This window comes from Danio rerio, chromosome 14 (assembly GCF_052040795.2).
Source record: "Danio rerio strain M-AB ecotype USA chromosome 14, GRCz13ab, whole genome shotgun sequence".
Classification (NCBI taxonomy): Eukaryota; Metazoa; Chordata; class Actinopteri; order Cypriniformes; family Danionidae; genus Danio; species Danio rerio.
In genome coordinates this window covers 36,301,060-36,323,228 of record NC_141034.1, presented here as the reverse complement: position 1 = coordinate 36,323,228, position 22,169 = coordinate 36,301,060, and the positions used below count along the sequence as shown (strand labels likewise).

At 35.5% G+C, this 22,169-nt stretch overlaps 2 long non-coding RNA genes across 2 annotated transcripts in view; one reads left to right on the top strand and one right to left on the bottom strand.

Moving 5' to 3' along the window:
• The window catches only part of LOC147833984 (uncharacterized), a 131,192-nt gene that overhangs the window by 58,840 nt on the left and 50,183 nt on the right, over window positions 1-22,169 (bottom strand). The window lies entirely within an intron of this gene.
• Window positions 10,946-22,169, top strand: part of si:ch211-69b22.5 — a 60,112-nt gene continuing 48,888 nt past the window's right edge. Inside the window, exons 1-2 of the long non-coding RNA XR_015507686.1 lie at window positions 10,946-11,033; window positions 11,167-11,262. This is a non-coding gene — a long non-coding RNA (si:ch211-69b22.5). The remainder of the gene's footprint in view (window positions 11,034-11,166; window positions 11,263-22,169) is intronic.

Genomic DNA, 22,169 nt, shown 5'->3' with positions numbered 1-22,169 from the left:
ACAGCGCATGCCTTATGTATTGTTATGATTTATACTTCTGTGTGCTGTTTGTGTTGCTCTGCAATAATACTTCCAAAAATCACTGATTCGATCCCCGCTTGGAACTAATGGGTGGGTGAGTGAAGGGCCAGTTGAAATTCGATAAATACCTTTGAATATCTTGGATTTTACTAGTCACCAGTGGTATAATGTAACATACCTTATGTGTAAAAACTACAGCAATTGAGTAATTTGTTGACTTGATCAGTTGCAATGAACAAACCATTTTCCGACACTATTGAGTCGAGCAGTTCACTGGTTCAGAAAGCTTCATTTCACTATCACTAAAACATGGTCCGATTGCTGGCAAACAAAATGTATGCGTAGATCTTTGTATTGTCATTAGTATATTGTGCATGTGTGTGCTTGTGTAATGTGGATTACTTTGTTTTAAATTGTCTAAGGTTAACATTGTGTTTATGTGACATCTCAATTCAAAAACATGTCAAATAATAGTCCATATCATCTTCCCATACACACTGAAATAACCACAGATACGTTTTCTTTTTAACATAATTTAGTACAAAAACATAGAAAGATTACACACACTTACCATTTTCTATTCCTCAGCACCAAACCTGCTCAGACTTCAAACAAAGAATTGCCTTTTCCCCTCTTCACTTCAGAGCGGCCATTTTGGATGACATCATCAGGGTCACGACCCCCTGGTCAGTGATAAAAATCCATGTTTATATTTGTATTGGTTGTTTGTTGTGTTGTATTTTAAGTTTTTTAATTTGTATTTTCAATTTGTTTACTTGCATTATTTATACTTTTGTTTAATGTTTATATATTTTATGTTACCCTATATAATGTAGAATGGTTAACAAATGTGGCTAACAATTTACACATAAAAACTGCTTGAGCACCAATGTTTTACAATGTTACAATTTTTACTGCATTTTTAACCAATTATAAGCAAGTTTGTCAGATTTTTTTATTATTATAAAAAGCAGATAAAAGTTTTGCATGGTAATGCTATTTTGATTTACTGATACCTGTTTCATGAATGCTATTTGAATTAATTGTTTGATGTTCATTTTATATAGGGAAAATATTGTTGGTGAAAAGGTCAGGATCCAATTGACACAGCCAAACATCTGAATTGCAGCATTAAAGTCTAGTGTAGCTTATTTAAACAGTCAAAGGTCATCAGGCTGACATGTGTCAGAACACAGTCCTCAAAGTCCAAGTCCCTCAAAAAGTCAGTGGAAAAATAAGTCTTTTGTGGCCTCATGAATTCCTTATCCAAAAAGCACCAATACATACCTCTTAAGCTAAAGTGTTTGTTTGATTTTCATTTTATTGTAGTCATGTTTTTAAGGGGTGGATTTATTTTTTGTCAATAATATAGTGTAAACTATTAGGATCTGATACATTATTAATAAACCTTTAATAGCAGATCTGTTGTGAGCTCCAAGAATGTAAAGTGAATGTATATACTTTTGTTGAAACCACTCACCTTCATTTGGCTTGTTATTAAAACAAATGTGTTTAATAAAGTCTTTAGACAGAAAACTACAATATCTATGATGCTATAAAAAATAAAAGGTCAGGAAAAAATCATTGCAAATTACAACATTGAATGGTCTATATGTGCTTTCAAATACTTATAAAAAATAACATCAATTTTTTTTCGCTCAGTAAGTTCACTGTAATAAAGCCTTTTAGCTCTTAGTTTGTGTCAGGATTTCATACACTTTTTGCTTCAAAACAAAGTTTGTAAAACTTTTATTTTTTTTAAATGCCTAAGAGAAAGCTAATTTAGCTTTCTAACATTGAAACAACACAATGGAAATCAAGGGAAAGAGAACATACAACCTGGTAAATCTACAAGGATACATACAACCACAATTATTTATTATGTATTTTAGAATAATGTTTTTTTTAACAGACTGAAGATATTTTGAAAAATGTCCAAAAGTAGTAAAAATGCTACAGAAATCAATGGCGACCAGTTTTCAGCATTCTTCAAAATATTTTCATTTCTCTTTATTAGAAAAAAGAAACTCAATTAGGCTTGAAAAAGTGAAGGATGAGTAAATTATTGACAAACATTTAAAAAATTTCTTTATGCAAAAACAGCACCAAAGACAATTTTTTCTTATTTGCTAAATTGTAACTGATTTATTAATTTATTCTAATAAATCAAATGGTGGATCATTTAGATCATATTATATAGATTGAGTTCATTTTTTTTTCTTTATTTTGTGATTCTCAAAAATATCTTCTTTTCCGTTTAAGAGAAAAAAAGGAAACTCAAAGATTTGGAACCACTTGAGGGTGCATACATGGTGAGTACATTTTAATTTGGGGTGAACTATTTCTAATTTGCAGTATGTTGACTACTACACTTAAATGACCATTGTGATGTAGATTTCTGTTCTCTATAGACCAGGCTGAGGGAAAAAAATAATGGAGCAGCAGCACCATATACAGTTGTACACGAGATGTAGTAAATCAGAGGAAACTGTTTATAATTGATGCAGCTGCTAAAAAAATCGTTGTTCCACCAATCACACTCAACCTGGTGATTTCAGACAGCTTTTGCTATCAGACATTCAGAGAAAGGGCTGTGGGTGCACCGTCTGAGTCTCCTCCTTTCCCTTCCAACCTGATATGGCATAAATTACTCAATGACTCTTCATTCTGCACGACTTTGACATCTTTCCACTAATTCATTACCATTTGATCTCTGGATTTCCCTTTACCATGTCCTTAAACCTTTCTTTAACCCATCTCTTCATCTCTTACGGAACATACTCTGCAGTTGGGAGAATGAGACAATAAGAGAGAAAGAAAGATCTATCTATGAATCCTATTATATTTAATATATCATATTTGTGCTGCTCATTTATGATAGATGGCCTTGACAGTTGCATTATAGGGTGAGCTTGTGTCTGAGTGTGTGTGTGTGTGTGTGTGTGTGTGTGTGTGTGTGTGTGTGTGTGTGTGAGAGAGAGAGAGAGATTACATAACTGAAGTCGGCTTTATGAGAACTGAGGGAGGCGTGATGTTCCAGACTGCAGATACTGAGCTCCATCATCAGAAGCACCATAGTAAGCTCTCAGTCATATCGAGACCTGGCTTTCACTGCTAGTTACAGATACACGTGGAATGTGTTATCAAAGGAGATCTCTTCTCAAGCAGAGCCCATTTTCTCTGCAATACAGAGTCACTCCCACACCATTAAACTGAGTTCTGATCAATTTTCACGGTGTGTATTCAAGGAAATGTCCGTGCTGGCCTTCCACTTTGCTTTTTAATGCAGGCATAAACTATTTCCTGTGAATGTATGAAATATCGGTTTCATTACTCACTATTGATAAATGACTAGCAATAACACAGAGCAATTAATTAAACATTTCAAATGTTTTTGTGGCAGAAAAATATAATTTAGAGAGTTAGTTCACCCCAAAACTAAAATGATAAGTGAACTGTATTTTGGTCTAATTATTTATTTATATCAGTTTTATTTATTAGCGACAGATGGGTCATGGTTGTTGTTTTTGTTTAATTTATTATTTACTTTATTATTTACTTTACAACACTATACAGGCCCGTAGCCAGCCAGGTGAAAGGGGTGGTTCTGTTTTCTCAAAGAAATGACCTTTTTGTAGTTATTCACCTCATTTTCTATTTGATTTCGAAGTTAAGTACTTATAGTTTAAATACTGCATTTTATTTTATTCTTTCTGGATTAGCTTGTCAGGGGACGATCATAACCACACTTTTTGATGTGCCAAAAATATTTCCTAAAGATTTAGAATAAAGCAATGTGAAAAAAATATAATATTTTTATCATAGACGTCACGATGGCGCAGTGGGTAGCAATATTGCCTCACAGTAAGAAGGTCGCTGGTTCGAATCTCGGCTGGGTCAGTTGGCATTTCTGTGTGGAGTTTGCATGTTCTCCCCGTGTTCACGTGGGTTTTCTCTTGGTGCTCCAGTTGCCTCCACAAGTCCAAAGACAGCTTGCAGCTGGAAGGGCATCCACTTAGTAAAACACATGCTGGATAAGTTGGCGATTCATTCCGCTGTAGCGACCCCAGATTAATAAAGGGACTAAGCCAAAAAGAAAATGAATGAATGAATGAATAAATGAATTTTTATCATATATCTTTAGGAAAAGATAAAGGAATCTGCTAATATTTTAAATTAAAAAACCTATTATTATTATTATGTCGAGCCTCCCTATCTAGCCTCTCTTGTAAAATATTAGAACATTCATGGATGACAACAATAGTCTGGTATAAAAATTTTAATTTCAAATCTTTAAAAATTTACTCTAGATACTTTCTCTATTTAACACAATACTGTAGGTCAGTAGTGAAAGATGACTTCACTACACATCAGATTCTTCTCCGTCTTAAAGCCTTCTTCAATTCGTTTTTTTTTACAATTTATGATGGCATAGCAGTCAAAATCGGACAAATGAGCTCACATATGGGACAAATTTTGAAACGTCAGTGAGAGTGAGTCTTTAGAACCCCCTTTTATCTTTGCCATGATGACCGTAAATAATGTTTTACTAGATATTTTTCAAGACACTTCTATACAGCTTAAAGTGACATTTAAAGGCTTAACTAGTTTAGGTTAACTAGGCAGGTTAGGGTAATTAGGCAAGTTTTAGTATAACAATGGTTTGTTCTGTAGACTATCGAGAAAAAAATATTGCTTATAATTTTGAACTTAAAATGTTTTAAGAAAATTAAAAACTGCTTTTATTATAGCCGAAATAAAACAAATAGGACTTTCTCCAGAAGAAAAAATATTATTAGACATACTGTGAAAATTTCCTTGCTCTGTTAAACATCATTTGGGAAATATTAAAAAAAGAAAAAAAAATTGGGGGTCTAATAATTCTGACTTCAACTGTATAAATTCATTTAAAAAAAAAAAGAAAAAAAAAGAAAAAGAAAAATAGTGACCATAATGATCTAGAACAGCATAGAATCAGTGAACTTTGTGGTAATGATGAAACTTGTGAACACATTCAACAGAGCTTTAGGGAAATGGCCCTCGTCTACTGTAGTTCCAGTCTGTACGCCACTGCTGCTGAGGTTGAGCAGTACGGATGCAGCCTGCAGAGTTATCTTTCATCTCAGCTGCTGTCTAAATTGAAAGTGACACCGGTGAAATTAAGACAATCGACTGCCAGGTGAGGCCAATGGCCTTGTCCACAGCATTTACTTGTGAATCTTGAACAGGCAGATTCATATGCACTGCCTCCTCCGTCAAACAGCAAACTCACACACATAAACAAACATACACACATAGGTCATGTTGTAAAATTCCAGGCAATAACAAAAGCTATGGCTGTTTTCTGTACAGCTTGTGTCTGAAAAGCGCTCATCTGAGACCTGTCAATGTAATCATCCTACTGCAGCATATGCAAAAGCTTTACAACATTTGCTGTATTTTTCTCCATCCTGTCTCTTTTTATTTATTTTTTTCTAAATTTAAAGGCAGATGACGACCTAGGAGTCAGCGCTGTTGTGGTGACGCTGATGGATTTATGCAAATGTCAAGACTGGCTTTGTGCTGTGGCTGTAGCCTTTTGGAAAGCATGTCTCTAGGGAGAGAGACTGGGACTTGGAATGCAGTTGTTTCATCTTCAAAGGCTCTCCTGAAAATAAGCAGACGCCCTAAATCACCTGCTGGCTTTATTTATTTATACGGTGATGTGCTGAACGGCAAGTGCAGAGCTGAGGGCTCACGAGATTGAGCAAAAGGAGTCATAAAATGGTATTTTTTATTTCCTTTTTTCCGTCTCTTCATGGCAGGAAACTAGCATGATGTTAGATGTTAGCTATACATAACATAAATTTTGTGATTAGTATATTTTTCCTGATAGCAAAGTGGGTTTATTTATACAGCACATATTATTCAATGTGTTTTACGTAGAAAGAAATTAAATGATGTTTAAATAATTAACAAATTTAATAATAATAATAATAATAATAATAATAATTAAAAAAAAAATAATAATAATAAGCATTATCATTATTCTTTCATTAATTCATTCATTTTTCCTTGGTTTAGTCCATTTATTTATCAGGGGTCGGCACAGTGGAATGAACCGCCAACTTATCCAGCATATGTTTTACACAGCGGATGCCCTTCCAGCTGCAATCCAGTATTGGGAAACATCCATACTGTACACTCATTCACACACATACACTACAGCCAATTTAGTTTATTTAATTCACCTATACCACATATCTTTAGATTGTGGGAGAAACTGGTGCACTGAGGAAACACATGCAAACTCCACACAGAAATGCCAAATGACCCAGCCGGGACTCGAACCAGCATGCTTCTTGGTGTAAGGCGACAGTAATAAAGGCTGAGCCACTGTGTTGCCTATTATTTTTATTATTTAAATTATTATTATTATCATTGTTGTTGTTGTTATTTTTATTATTATTATTATTATTGTGTGTGTGTTCTTACATGCTAACTCCACACAGAAACGGCAACTGACCCAGCTGAGGCTCGAACCAGCAACCTTCTTGCTGTAAGGTGAAAGCACTATTTACTGCGCTATTGTGTTGCCTTTATTATTATTATTATTATTATTATTATTATTACTAATTAAGTGATTTTAAATTAGAATACAGATTAGTTTTAATCAGCAAGAACAGATTAATAGTTCTAAAAGGACAGTAAAGACATTAACCGTATCTTTTAATTATAATGTAAATGCTGTTATTTTGAGGTTAAATTGTTAAAAGACATTGCTAAAATTACTGTTGCAGCTGTAGACAACATAAATAAACATCCCAGAAAAACTTAATTGTAACAATTCAAGTTATACATTAATTTTGCATTAAATAATGCATTATGAATAAACATGAATTAACAATGACCAACACAATATTAATAAAAAGAAAAACAGCATTGGCCAAGATCAATAATTGTGTAAAAATAAGTGTGAGGCTGCTAAATATCAATCTGGCTAAAATAAATCTGCTCACAAATTGCAGCCTATAAGCAGAGAAGAAAATCCTGCCACAGGCCATCACTTGGCACATTCCCAGCGTAAGAGCTGATAGACGCAGATCCATTATACACAAAGAGGTCAACTTTGTACCACATGAGATAGAGCTGAAAGTGTCTTAGTAATGCTAAACATTCTGTAGATATTCATTCATTTTCTTTTTGTCTTAGTCCCTTTTATAATCTGGGGTCCCCACAGTGAAATGAACCGCTAACTTATCCAACATATTTCACACAGCGAATGCCCTTCTAACTGCAGCCCATCACTGGGAAACACTCATACATTCCCAATACACATACACTACAGCCAATTTAGCTTACCTAAAGCTCCGGAGCACCTGAAGGAAACCTACACGAACACGGGGAGAACATGCAAACTCCACACAGAAATGCCAACTGGCCCACGACTTGAACCAGTGACCTTTGTGCTGTGAGGCTATCGAGCTACCCACTGCACCACTGTGATGCCCATTCTGTAGATATTATAAAGCATATTTTTTAGCATATTTCTAAATATATCGTTCTCAAATTAAAAGGAAACACCTTAAAATAAATATTGATAGCAAAACAAAAAGGATAAAGTAATATTATAAGCGTTGCACAGTCTAACTCCCTCTGCAACACCCATATCTGTTCTTTTACATCAAGTGGAATGAGAAAGTGTCAGTTAGTAGTCCTCTGTAGTCATTTCCCATCATGGTTATGCAACAAAGATTTCACTGAAGTCAACCTGTATATCCAATAAGCTCACGGTAACTGAAAATAGGCAACTTTGATGCAAAAGTTATTTTTTCACTCTTTAAATAAAGCATTACAGTGACAGTCATGGCCAGATTACCATGATGAAAAGAGGGAAAAAAAACTACTTTAACTCCAAAGAGCCTGCTTTAATCAAATCATTCTGCCAATCTAACTGCTTAATCTCCCACAGACACAAAGGAGAAGGTATCCTGTAGGTATAAATATATCAGTCAGACAGAAGAATTCAATTATAACTCATCTGACATGTTATAGATTTTTAGATCTCTTACAGTGACACAAGACTTTTTTCCATGTGGGATCCTGAGAGCTACACTGCCACCTCTTGGTCAAATGAAGTCTGATAGACATGATGTAAAGTAGACTGCTGGCCTTCTGACAAACCAGAAGGGTCAACAATTAATAATGTGGTTATTATTATAAAGGAACGAGAAGTCAGGAAACAGGCCAGCGCAGATGTTAATTTACAAAGAGATCAATATGATGACTGGAAGGATGAAGTAACGAAGCCTTTAATAAGATGGAGATGAAAGTGTGTGCATGTGTGTGTGGGTGCATGAATTATAGCCTTTGTCCATGAGTGATGAGCTCATAAATGATGGCAGATTGGAGAGTGTTGATCTGGACATTTTGGAGGCTTTTTGCGTTTCTGTTCCTAGAGTTCCTGTCTGCCAGCATAAACAGGGTTTTTAATAGGCAAGACTCTGGGGATTTCTGGACACTTTGGGGATGAGAGAGCTGCCATTTTAGGGCTAATTTTAAGAGTGCAACATAAGGTGTAAATTGATCTTCTCCACCTGTGATGTTGACGATGAAGATAAAATAGGACAATCATTATAAAATTAGAAACAGGGTAAAAAAACTGACACAATGTACCTAAAATTAGTGTTTGGTGTCAATTCGAGAAAATTGCTGCCAAAGAAAATGTAGAAGGTGAAGCAAATGGGGTTTTGTGCTTGAAAAAGTCAACCATGCGTCCTTCTAAAAGGGTAAACAGAACCATGGATTCTCTCTCTTTCACCTTTCACATTTGTAACAGAGCTGGGGAAAACAAAATATGCCTACAACTGAATCTATAGTCTGAGTGCCTATTCAATTTGCAGCTAGCTACAACAAGTAACTCAGATACCTTTTTAGTAGCTCATCTACTAGTTTATCTTTTCAGTAGCTTGACAGTAGCTCAGCAATTTATAACATAGTTTTTTTCAGTAGCTCAACGCTTTTTTTCTAGCAGGTAGCGGAGTAATTTGACAATAGTTACATTCCAATGCGGCATATGCACACAGACTTTTAATTTCAGCCAGCCAGCCTCAGCGCTTCCGGTGAACAGTCTTTCCATTATAAAATCGCCATATATAAGGTCTGATTTCTTTAAAAATCAGTGATCTTGACTTCCTGATAGATACACAATTTAAAGTGGGTCTCGAACCGGACAAGAAGCACTGCATTAAATTACATTTCCCCCATCATATCTTTAAAATATGACAGTTTATTTTACCCCAGTATTTTCAATAGAGTTGAATGGAGTTAGCGGATACACAGTCTTTCTTTTCGCTTTACGCTTGAGCAACTAAATTAATGCTTAAGTCTATTTAACTGAATGTATTTTAATTACATTACAACATCGACGTTGGAAAAGAACCTTATTAAATTAAAAATTGTCATAATCATCTTTCATCTGAAGTTTATTATTGTCTGAAAAAATAGCTGTGCATATACCCTATAGTGAACCTGAAATGGCCTGAAACAAGCACATCGTCAAGCGTATTACATTCATTTATTTGGTAAATCCCACATCTCGTGTTTATATGTTTGTTTATTAATTCATTATTGTTATTTTTCAAATAATAAGAAGAAAACAAGGAACAACAGAAAAAATTCAATCCACAAAGTATTAAAACAGCTGGCAATTAACTTGAAGAACATTGTACGAGAGCTTCATTTATATTTCATACATGGAGCCATAGCCCACAGTATTTCACTATTTTGTTGTTAAGAAAATGCTAAAAAGTATTTAATCTAATACTTTTTTATGCAATGCTAGCACATGCGTTGCAGTTTTGTGCTTTGACTCTTGACATTCTAAGAAATTATGAAAACTGTAATAAAACATTAAGCTTTGACCTTGTAACTGTATTGCACAGTTTTAAGTATCAAATGTTTCGCTTAAAACTATTTTTGTTTATTGATTGTTTAATCAAACATTATTCAGTTTTTTGTGATGTACACCTTTGTGAAAAGTAACTTCAATGAAACTAGTTACTTTAGAAAGTTACTTTTTTTTAGAAGTGGTCATGTTTTCTGAATCAAGAATTATAAACAATTTTGATTATTATTAGAACATTCGTAATTATTATAGTAATAAAATTATTTCAAATTTGCATTGAATTAAGAACTGAGAGCTGAAGTAAAACTCAATCTAATCAAATAGAGGTCTGAAACTGTATAATTTCTTTAACATTTTAATCAATGTTGTTGTTAAATGTGTTAAGGTTAGAAAGCCTAAAATCAAAGGTAATCGTGCTATTTGCATATTCGCTGTGTCAGAGTCACTGATTGGAGGAACGGATCTGCATGAAGCAGGTCGCACACCAGAAGCGACGCTCGGCGGCGCGCCGCGCAGCGCCACGTATTTTAGAATTCTAATCATAGGTTTCTATCAGGATACACACACCGGCGCCGCAAGTCGGCGGCTGTCGGCGGCGCCCGGCGACGGCTCAGGACGCAGTTCATTTTTCAGCTGCGCCACAGAGCGCCATCTGATTAGTTTCATGTTAAATATCATTCGAATGTGCGCGTCTGGTGTGCGATACTTTAATCTGTCATGTACGCGCCGTGTCGCGGCGCCGAGCGGCGCTTCTGGTGTGCGACCTGCTTAACTCAAGCAGGTCGCACACCAGAAGCGCCGCTCGGCGCCGCGACACGGCGCGTACATGACAGTTTAAAGTATCGCACACCAGACGCGCACATTCGAATGATATTTAACATGATACTAATCAGATGGCGCTCTGTGGCGCGGCTGAAAAATGAACTGCGTCCTGAGCCGTCGCCGGGCGCCGCCGACAGCCGCCGACTTGCGGCGCCGGTGTGTGTATCCTGATAGAAACCTATGTTTAGAATTCTAAAATACATGGCGCTGCGTGGTGTGCGACCTGCTTCACACAATCTGCATAACGGCTCTTCCTTTTGTGAATAGAAAGATTTCCTGAATGGGATTTTCTTGTATCACAAAGGTAATGCTCTTCTTCAATATTCACTTAAATCGACGTTCTTGTCGTTCAACAAATTTCCCCTCAAAAGCTGAAACGATTGTTAACAATAATTATTGAACATATTCATTCCTCAACCTTCTTATGTGTCGTGTAGGTATCGGCCGCTTGGACGAAAGCATCACGCGATCTACAATGGCGACTGCGTTTTGTTAGAAAGTTTATCTGAACTGACTTCTCTTGGGTTGCAAAGGTAAGACTATACTAAAACGCTATTCTTTGCTTAAATTGACGTCTTTTCCTCACCTTTCGTTATTTCCCCGCAAAAACCGAAACGGCTTTAACCTGTTTTCGTTGCTGTTCAAAACCACGCGATTGGCTGCACGCAATGTTGGCTAACGTTATTTGGCGCCGCGCTTTTGAATCGACCTAACGTTACCTATAACACCACGTTGTAAAGTGGTGGTTATAAACATAATGGATGCAATGGCTCACACACACTAATAGGCCTAAATAAACATTAGCATATCGACAACACAAAAATGTGTAACATTCTAACAACTATAGGCTATCATTTTTATAGTCATTTATTCATTTAATTTAATAGTAACCTCACTTAATGAGACTGGTTGGCACAGTGTTACAATCTATTCTTGGTTTAATTTTGAAGACTGCCACTTGGAGATCATCCTCCATGTTTAGTCACCTGTATTTATTTTTAATGTATTTGAGTGTCATAAAGGTGTCAGACAGTTTAGGCTGGTGTCGTAAAATCTATCTTTTGCAAGTGACACTATTGCTGTAGGGATAATCTAATGTAAAAACCCTGCCGCAATCCAATGGGACAAATTCAAAACGGATGGCTTTTTATTTGCATGTCGTATTTTTTATGTAACTTTTTCTATTTTCTGAAAGTTATCAATAAAATATAGTAATTTTAACAGTTTATTAAAATTGATTTGATTTTTGGAAATCACAGCAGCAGTGCTGATCATGACACTTGAGGATGATGATGTATCTTTAAGGGGAACCTATTGACTTCAGTCTAGTTTAGATGGTAGCCCATTTTCTTCTTCTGCCTGTCTAAGCTACACTCAAATATTTTGCTGCTTGTTGAAAGTATTTATTTAAACTGAGCTAAAATGCATGATTCTTGAGATTTGTGTTATGGAAAAATGTTTTGTATTTTGTTCAATCCACTTAACTTTCTTAAGTTAACTCAGTTGTGTGTGTTTCTGTTCAATTCATTCAACATGAATAAATTGTGTGGAACCCTGCATTTTTTTTACAGTGTAATAAATGCAGCACATTTGTTCGTATGAAAGTGCAGTGGTTGCCATGCTGGTAATTAAGGATGTGATAAAGCAGATAAATATTTTGTTCTGTAATGAGAGTTTAATTTTATTTTATTTACATGCAAAACATATATACAAATTACACAGATAAGAAGGACACAGTAATATAAAGTGTTATAAAAGAACTGCATTTGTTCAGGTAAAAGGATGTGCAAGATTGCATTTCATGCAATCAATACCATAATTGCAGCTTTACTTTAGTATTTAGTCAAGCTGTTGTTAGCATATGGCTACCACAGAAGTACTTAGGGTAGCTTTTATGGTATGAAGGCTTTTTTAGCAATGGAAAATAACATTAGTGGGCCAGTGCTGCAGAAAGGCTGAAAAGCTGCATAATAGGAGACGAGTTGCACTAGGGCAGGACAGCAGGAGAACACTGGGATATAAATGGAGATTGCGGCCACTGGCAGGGTGGCTCAGGGGAGTCATTGTACACCAAATTGGTTTGGAAGAGTGCAAGTTGAAAAAAATGAGAAGAGGCAGAGCTCACGAGCCTGAAAACTAGGGTTTCTATTAATCCCATGAATAAAACTCATTTATGAAAAAAATACTCATTTAAAAATATTATAATTATAAATTACTTAATTATTTATGACATATGTTAAAATGATAACAAATCGTGTATATTGTTATTTATTATGCCACAGCTATATCACCCTGCAGCCCAAGACCGGTTACTCACTGAAGCTAAGCAAGGCTGAGCCTGGTCAGTACCTGGATTGGAGACCACATGGGAAAACTAGGTTGCTATTAGAAATGGTGTTAGAAAGGCCAGCAGGGTGCGCTTGACTTGTGGTCTGTGTGATTCCTAATGCCCCAGTAAAAGTGAAAGGGACACTATACTGTCTGTGGGCGTTGTCTTTCGGGTGAGACATTAAAAGGAGGTCCTGACTCTCTGTCGTCATTAAAAATCCCATGGCACTTCACGTAAAGAGGAGGGGTTTAACCTCTGGTGTCCTGGCCAAAGTCCCTCAATCGGCTCTTATGACCATGGCCTCCTAATCATCCCAATCCACCAAATTGGCTCTGTCACCGTCTCTCCACTCCACCTATAGCTAGTGTGTGGTGAGTGCACTGGCGCCGTTGACCTGTGGCTGTCGTCGCATCATCCAAGTTGATGCTGCACACTGGTAGTGGTGTGGAGTTTGATTGGCGAGTACTGATCGAGGCATGAAATGTGATCTTCGGCCAATAACGATCTTCAGCCGATCGATCGGAGCATCCTTAAAAGAAACTATTAGCCTCAAATAGCCAGATGTGTAAAGGTTACTTTCACATTTAATTTATTGTTATAATGTAAGCTATAATTAATTATTATAGCATACTGTATATATTATTGTTATAATGTATCTTAGGTTTATTGTAAAAAACACAAGATTATGACAATTAAAAATATCACTAAATTACTAATTACAAAATGGGGCGTCAAGGTGGCGCAGTGGGTAGCACGATCACCTCACAGCAAGAAGGTCACTGGTTCAAGTCCCGACTAGGTCAGGGAGCATTTTTGTATGGAGATTGCATGTTCTCCTCATGTTCGCGTGTGTTTTCTTGAGTGGTCAGGTTTCCCCCACAGTCCAAAGACATGTGCTGTAGGTGATTTGAATAAACTAAATTGGCTGTAGTGTATGTGTGTTAATGCAAGAGTGTATGGGTGTTTCCTAGTGTTGGGTGGTGGCTGGAAGGGTGTCCACTGCGTAAAACATATGATGGATAATTTGGTGGTTCATTCCGCTGTGATGACCCGACATTTATAAAGGGACTAAGCCAAAAATAAATGGATAATTACAAGATATTAATAATTATGTTACTTGCAAAAACATTGAATTAGTATCTTTGGATAACATGTTCAACTTCAACAGCAATAAAATCTAAATCATTTTTTATTATTAAAAACAAAATGTCATCACTGACGAACACTGGAGGTGCACTGTTAACATTTATTGTTGTTAAATTGGTTAAATTAAGTTAACTGGATTTTTACAAGAAAATTCTTCATATGTAATATTTAACATTCACTTTGGTGTGTTTCATGCAACTTCTTAGTAACCAATTGTGAAGTTTAGCATTTTCAGAGTAACAGTTGTTTCTGTAAATTTTAAACATGACCTGTTGAACTTTTTGTAATCCATTTTTATTTTAATTATTTAAAAAAAAAAAAAAAACTTGAAAAACTCTTGTATTCAACCTCCGATGAAAATCTGAAGAGAAGTAAAAATATTTGAAATAAATATATGAGATGGTTAATGGCAGGTCTTGAGTCTCTCAAACAGTAGGATCCGCTTAAGCAGTCTAGGCCATAAAACCACACAACAGTTTATCAAACTAAATAATCTGATCTTAAATAAAAGATCTCATACAGTACCAAGACTAGACAAGTCTCAGACAAGTCTAGTTCTCCTGTTAACTCTGATCAGCTTTAATAGTCCTGATTCTGATCCCATCCCATTAGCGTACATTCAATTAAATCTGAGCGGGTGCGCTCCCTGATATGTGTGAAAGCCCAGAGGCTTACGGAGGGGTAATTAATAAGAGTGCATGAGATTAACTGACTCCCCTCCACACTGAGCCCAGCACTACTGCTGCTCTATTATACCACTGAACATGCTCATGTTCAGAGTAACACCAATAGAGAATATGCTGTTCGGTAAAAAGCAAGTTTCAATTAAAATATGTCATGCAACTTGTATATTGACTTTTTAATAGACACTCTGGTGCTTGGGTGACATTAGTGACATTAGTTTCACAGGTCATATTCATAAAACCAAATGCCCTAAATAAAAGGAAATATGTTCTTGTACACAAAGAGGATTGTGTACTGTGGCATTACAGTATGTATCACAATCTGCTTTCTAAAAATATTGTTGTAACATATATTTGGGCAAAATATGGACCAACCAACATAAAATTAACCCTGCAGTTGGTTTGATTCATATTTTACCCAAACTTGGGTTAAAACACCTGACTATGTGTAAGTGTGAGACTGCAATTATCATTGCTGATTGCTGATCATCATTGCTGAAAACAGGACCAAAGTAAATCTCACAGACCAGAATGTACCAGTACATTCCAATACATTCCTTCTTATAACAATATAAGCATTTTTTTCCACCACAGGATGCAAAATTAAATGAACAAGACAATTGTGAATCACAATTATGAGGGGGAAAAATAGAAGTCATACAAAAATATTATATGAAATTCTCTATATATTTTTCTTGCAATTCTGCCATTCTTTTTTAGAATTTAAAAATTTTCCATTTTTTATTATTATCCAATGGCACAAACAAGCACCCAGACATGACGTAAGACACATAATACACTCACAGAGTTGTATATAGAATGCAATTTGCAATAACTTATTTAGGATACAGTTAGGTCAGACTTAATTTTATGTTGCTCCTGGATAATTTACACATTTACTGTTAACGGGTTTAAGGGATGTTAGAGGAAAAAATAGGGTTAGGGTCATTTAAATTATATGTTACAGTTAGGTCTAGTGATGTTCACTTCCACTTGAATTTGGGAAAAAATAGCAAATAAATCAAACACAAATCCCCTCAGAAACAAACAAAAGAGAACTGATCTAAAATTCTAAAACATTTTACAGAAAGTTTAGAGAGGATTTCATTGAGATTCTTTAGATATGTGTGTCCTCTTAGAAATTCCATTAGCAACACATTAACATTCCTTTAGAAGTTTTTGACATTCAATCCAGCATCTTTTTCTGTGATGCCCTCAGAACAAGGTGATCCTCTGAAGTCTGCCTCTGATACCATCAATGTCAGTCCTCATTTACCAAAAGCCCAAGTGTGTCCAAACATACACAATCTAAGCGTCTTTAACATGGACTAAGTTTTGGGGGGAAAATGTGTTCTCTTGCCGCCCTCTAGTGTTCATCAATGATTAAGTCATACGTGCCATTATAATCCTAGAGAAAAATATGAATGAATAAATACCCAACAAGGACATTTCACCTTGAAAAAGCAAAAAGTTATTTCATAACAACGTTATTTTTGTAAAATTAATTTATTTCTTGAGAAGAATGAAACATGAAAGTAATGCTTTAGACTTAGTTAATGTACTGCAAGAAACCAACTTTTCTAAAACTTGCCTCAGAGCCATTTGTCACTAATTTATTTAACAAATGTGTAATAAATGCCGTAGCGTTTTTGATGCTAACACCAGCAACTTTGTAATATGTGAATTTCTGCCGATGTCTCCTTAAATAACCATAATGACCTTTGACTTCCAAGCATGTTGTGCATTTTGTTTCATTTAGAAATATAGTTGTGAAATTAAGATTGAATTCAAAAGAATGTAACATCTTAATATATAGCCACTTTAACTTAAAAAAGGCTAAAACAAGTCCAACTTCATCATAAACATCTGGTGAAAGATTATTTGCAGATGTGGGAAGGAAAGGATTTATTTTTTAATCAAAGAGGATCTCATATTAGTATCAAATTAGCTGTTGTGTTACTTCGATGAAATTTGTGAGGTAAAATATTTGACATTTTTGACCCAACACATCATGCTTGATCAGTTAAGCATGAATTCGTTTAAATTGTGGACGGTGATGTGAATAAGAAGAGGTGTTTTTAAACGCTACTGGCACAGAACCCTCTCTCAATTACATGATGAGATGAATAAACAGAGTAAATAAATCCAGGTGACCATCTGCTTGGATCTCAGAGCTCACCGAAGTAAACACGCTTCAGCAGCGCCAACAGGTTTAGTCATCTCTAACTTGAAATGAGCTCTGAGTTTAGAGGGAAAAAGTGTGTCGCGTCATTCCCCTGCACTCCTGATGAGAGTACGACAGCTAAGGGGCTCGAACGAAGGCTCTCATTTTTAGCTGGGGTGTCAAAGTCGCCTGAATCCTGTGCTGGTTTCCACTCCCTCTTACATCTCTCCCTCCACTCCTCACAGCGCTCCTGTCATGCATGAACAGGCACGGAACACAGTAACAAGTTTGTCTCATGTCAGCTTTGAATAAACAGTGCGATAACTTCTTTCCTTCTATATCAGCCTCTCTCATTCTCTCCCTCCTGCTCTCTCATTTTGCTCACTCTGGGACCCCATGCTGATTGATAGCAGCTTTAAAACGTCGCATGTTCAAATAGACTAAGCTCCGAAAGCCTCGTGTGCAGAGTGGAAACGGGGAACAAAGCACCTCCACCTCCTCTCTAACCTGTCAGGTTTAAAATCAGGCTCTTATCCTGAGCGAAGAAGGGCATTAGATTTGAATAATATCTCTGTCTCCACATTAAACTTTTCTTCTTAAAATACGGTAACGCGCACGCTTGGAGATGGCGCGTCACACAGTGCCAACTTATAATGATAAATGTAACCTGTTGTTTTCTCGCTACTAACTGTTTATAGAAACACAAGTTCACTTAGCACGCCTTTATTCCGGGCCCAGTGCGGAATAAAATGTCACTAGAGTTAATAACATCAAATTTAAATGGGAATGTGATTTATATTTAGAAGTTTTACCCCCTGCTGCAGTCTTTCAGTTAATGGTGATTCAAACTTTCGGCATTCCGTCGTCTAATCCTTATTCTTCTAAAACATTCTGGAGTCTGTATTTAAAGCCGTTAAAGTTTTGTGCTAAAAAATGAATTGCACTTTTGAGAAATGTCATTAAAATGATTTATAGTCACAAAATGGAGATTTCCTTTGAGAAAAAAGCTATTTTAATCTACGATGCATGAGCTGGGTCGTCATTTATTGCACTGCCAGATGATATGCCAAGACTGCGTCCAAAATTCCATACCTTTTATTAGGTACTTATTTTGAATAATAAATTAAGATGTGACCGCTAAAAAGGTGTACGTAGATGTAGTCTGGATGTATTTTCTTTTTATCTGTTGTCATTATCACATGACCTGCACAACTTGCCCAGTGTTTCATATTGTGTACTGTAAAATCGAACATGCTTTGTTACACACTGTTTTTCTACTACTAAAAGGGAAATATGCAATTTTATATGTAGATGTAGAGTTTACCAGATACTAACAACAACAACCACCACAATCCATGTCCGTGTTTAGGGAGCTCTAAAATACTGTCTACCTACTTTTATCTATTTTACACACAACAAGCAATAGATAAAATGAACGCAATATACATTTTTATTCTAAAAGCTGAAAGAAATACTAAATATACTAATTATAAGCAATGCTGGAAAAAGATCCATTGCAAGTATGATACTTATGAAATTGAAATAATTTAATTTAAGCTATTTTAATCTACAATGCATGGCCTGGGTTGTCATTTATTGCACTGCCAGACAATATTCCAATATTATAACAGGTACTTATTTTGAAAATTGAATTACTTTGTGACTGCTAAAAAGGTGTACATACAGTAGATGTAATCTGAATGTTTTGGGTAATGCCCTGTTGTCATTATCACATGACTTGCACAACTTGCCCAATGTTTCATAATCGGACATACTTGCTTTCTTCCACTACTAAACTACACTATATATAGCCATGGAGTTTACCAAGTTACAAACAACAATCACAATCCATGCTCTAAATATTTCGACTATACACACAAGCAATAAATAATTAAACAAATAAATACATACATACATAAATAAATAAATAAATAAATAAATAAATAAATAAATAATAAAATGAACACAATATACATTCTAAAAACAGCTAAAATATAATAAGCTCACTATTATAAGCAGTGCTGGCTAAAATTATGTTGCACATATGATACCCATGAAATTTAAATGACACCTGTCCAATTATTTTGACTACAAAATACTGTAGTTTAAGCATCCAAAAAAGAAGACAGAAACACTCAGTAGGCCTGACCCAAATTCACATGACTTAAGGGTATGAGAGACATGTCAATCCATTTTCATGTCAGTTTGTTTCTGCCTACATTATGGATAAAACAAGCTGACAAATCATCGTAGCCAGTGAACAAATCCTTCACTCAAACACTCTTTCATTTTCTTAACAGCATTGTAATGAAGCGATCAGTATTTAATCTTCATGTTCACACACAAAAAATAACCCATAAACTTTGTGAATTCTGAACATGTTCACATTTCAGTTTAAGAAAGTTGTTGTCTTTAAAATGGAAAACAACATCAAATCCAGAGAAGAGTGATTCATTTCTACTATAACGTACAAACCAAAAGAGGGCGCAGCTCGCCACAGAGAAACAGTACAGAGTCAGTAGTCTATATTCTGGCTCTTCTTGCTCTGAACTACTGCTGCCATGACTGCCAAGACCAGACACCGAAGCCAGAGTCTCTCCCACACACACGTCCTGGGTCATGGGACAATGGCACATACTTGTTCTCTGCAGGGTTCCCTGTGTTCCTGGCAATCTTTGACCCCTCATGTCTGTCTGGTGCACTACCATCACCTGCACTATGAGACTTCCTCCACATCTCAACATGTAGCTGCATGAGATGATGTGAAACTGCTGTAATGCACATGTGTTGTGGATACTACACTGAATAAAGCGCAATTGCAAAAGTTCTGTACTTCAAAAATAAGACAATGCACTTCAAAATAAGTCATTTAAAAGATACTAATTTTAGCTTCTTATCTGCAGTTTAAAAATACAGTAAGCTAGTCAAGCACAGAAAAGGCAATGGGAATGAGTTAAACAAAAAGTGTTTTTACTTTAGTTTTTATAAAGTGCTTGATTGTAAAATAAAATCATATAATTGGATTGCAAAAATCTATTTAAAATACTTATAAACAGATTCCAGTTGCTTTATTATTGAAAACATATAATGATTTAGTTATAGGATAGTATAGTGAAACATTTCAATGCTATCATATGTAGAGGTGTTCGCTAACTGCATTCTAAGCTATGTAATGTCATTTTAGTTATTAATGCTTGCTCGTATAATAACAGGAATTCCTGCATGTTTGTTAGGTAGAACCATCATTTTAGAGTAAAAAAAATTGGCCTAAGCTAAAATTAAGTAAAAAGTTTCATAATTTAACAACACATTTCCAGGTTCACAGGTAATGAAAATAAGAATATTTCCTCTTTTTCATGTACTAGGGCTTTCTTTTAATTATTTTAAACACGTATTGTTTTGAGTGACTTAATCATCTTATCAAATCACAAACTCTCTGCAGTTCTTTAACATACCCCAGTTTGAAAAATGGATGTAGTTTAATGTTTAATACATTTTATGTTGGTAATCTAGATTACATTACTAATTACAATTTCTTTATACAATTTGAAATTAGTAACATAAGTTATATGTTATCTATCCAGCACTGCTATGCAAATATAATTCGGTATTTTAACTGATAAAGCAATGCTTTGCTGAACATTTAATTACAAAGGCTGTGTTTATGAAAATGACATGTGATATATGATTTTTTTTAGTCATTTTGCAATAGCTTTCAACCTGAGCATTGGTGCCCAGAATCTATTTGTGATGTATTTTGATTTCAGAAACCCTATAATCTGTTTTTTTCCTGGTGAGTGCATCAGATCAAAGAAGACGCCAAGTATATCTCAGCATAGAATCACAGAAAAGCACAGTCTATCAGCCAGATTAGCACACATCATTTCCCAAATACATCATAGGTTGAAGATTACACCAGCACTCACCACATACCAGTGTATCTGAGCTGTAGGTAAATGTTATTCTGCCACCCCAGAACATCGCAGGAGAAACGCATTTGAACAATTTTCATTTCTAGCCAAATTAAAGTGCGGCTGACTTACCTGTGTTTGTTTATATTGATTTAACACAACAACACTGGTTGTGTGGAATCAATGGCAGTGAGATTACACCGTGTAATTGTGTAATCAATGCCAGTAAGTCGTTGACAACTACAGCTAAAACACCTTAGATTCACAGAGTTGTAAACAGATGCACCTGACAAGTGTCTCTGTGAGAGTCTATGTGTTTCTGTTCGCAGACAGTGGATGTTGTAGACGATAAAGTTTGTTTGAATGATTTACGGCTTCGATAACAGCAGGGACATAATGACGATGAGATTGCACAGATGGATTCAGCACAGTTTACCCTGACGCCCGACCGAGGAGCTCTCCACAGGGCCGTATGGCTTCGGTCTGATTTATAGCGAGCTCTCTAAGGGAGTGGCACTCCATTTATTTTGGACTCAACTTTAAGATGTCTCGGTTTCAGATAGGGACTCAAGTTTATATGCAGGAGGATTTCACTCGTAAGAAAGCAGAACTTTTACGATATAACATTTTCATTGGATCAGTATAAATAAATATTGCTGCAGTTTCAAGTTGAATCAAATTAACTTTAAAGGTCTTGACTTAACCAGTTGACATGAAAAAATACAAGTGAAAAATTATAAAGATAAAATAATTGAAGAAATCATGATTTATAGATCATATAACTTGTTGCACTGTTCTGAAGCTGAATCTTTTTATGATTCTTTTAGTGCATGATGTGTGATATTTAATAACATATGTTAAATTAAGAGCCAGCTCACTTTTGGAAATAAAATAATCTTATTCACTTTTGCCTCTTCCCATTCCAAACATATATACAGTAATTGATTTATTCTGCCGAACATGCAGTAAAAGAAGTTAATTAGAGGTATGGTGGTAACCAACATTATTTTGGTTATTTGTGAAGGTTGCAAGATAGAGTTGTAATAATAGGAGCATTTGCATATACAGGGCTCAGCATAATTGAGTACATTTAAATAAAACAGGTTAATTAAGCAGATATATTTATTAAAATTATATTTTTGTCACCAAACATTTAGAAATAAAGAGATCAGATGCAAAAACGTCTGAATGCCATCTGAAATTTAAA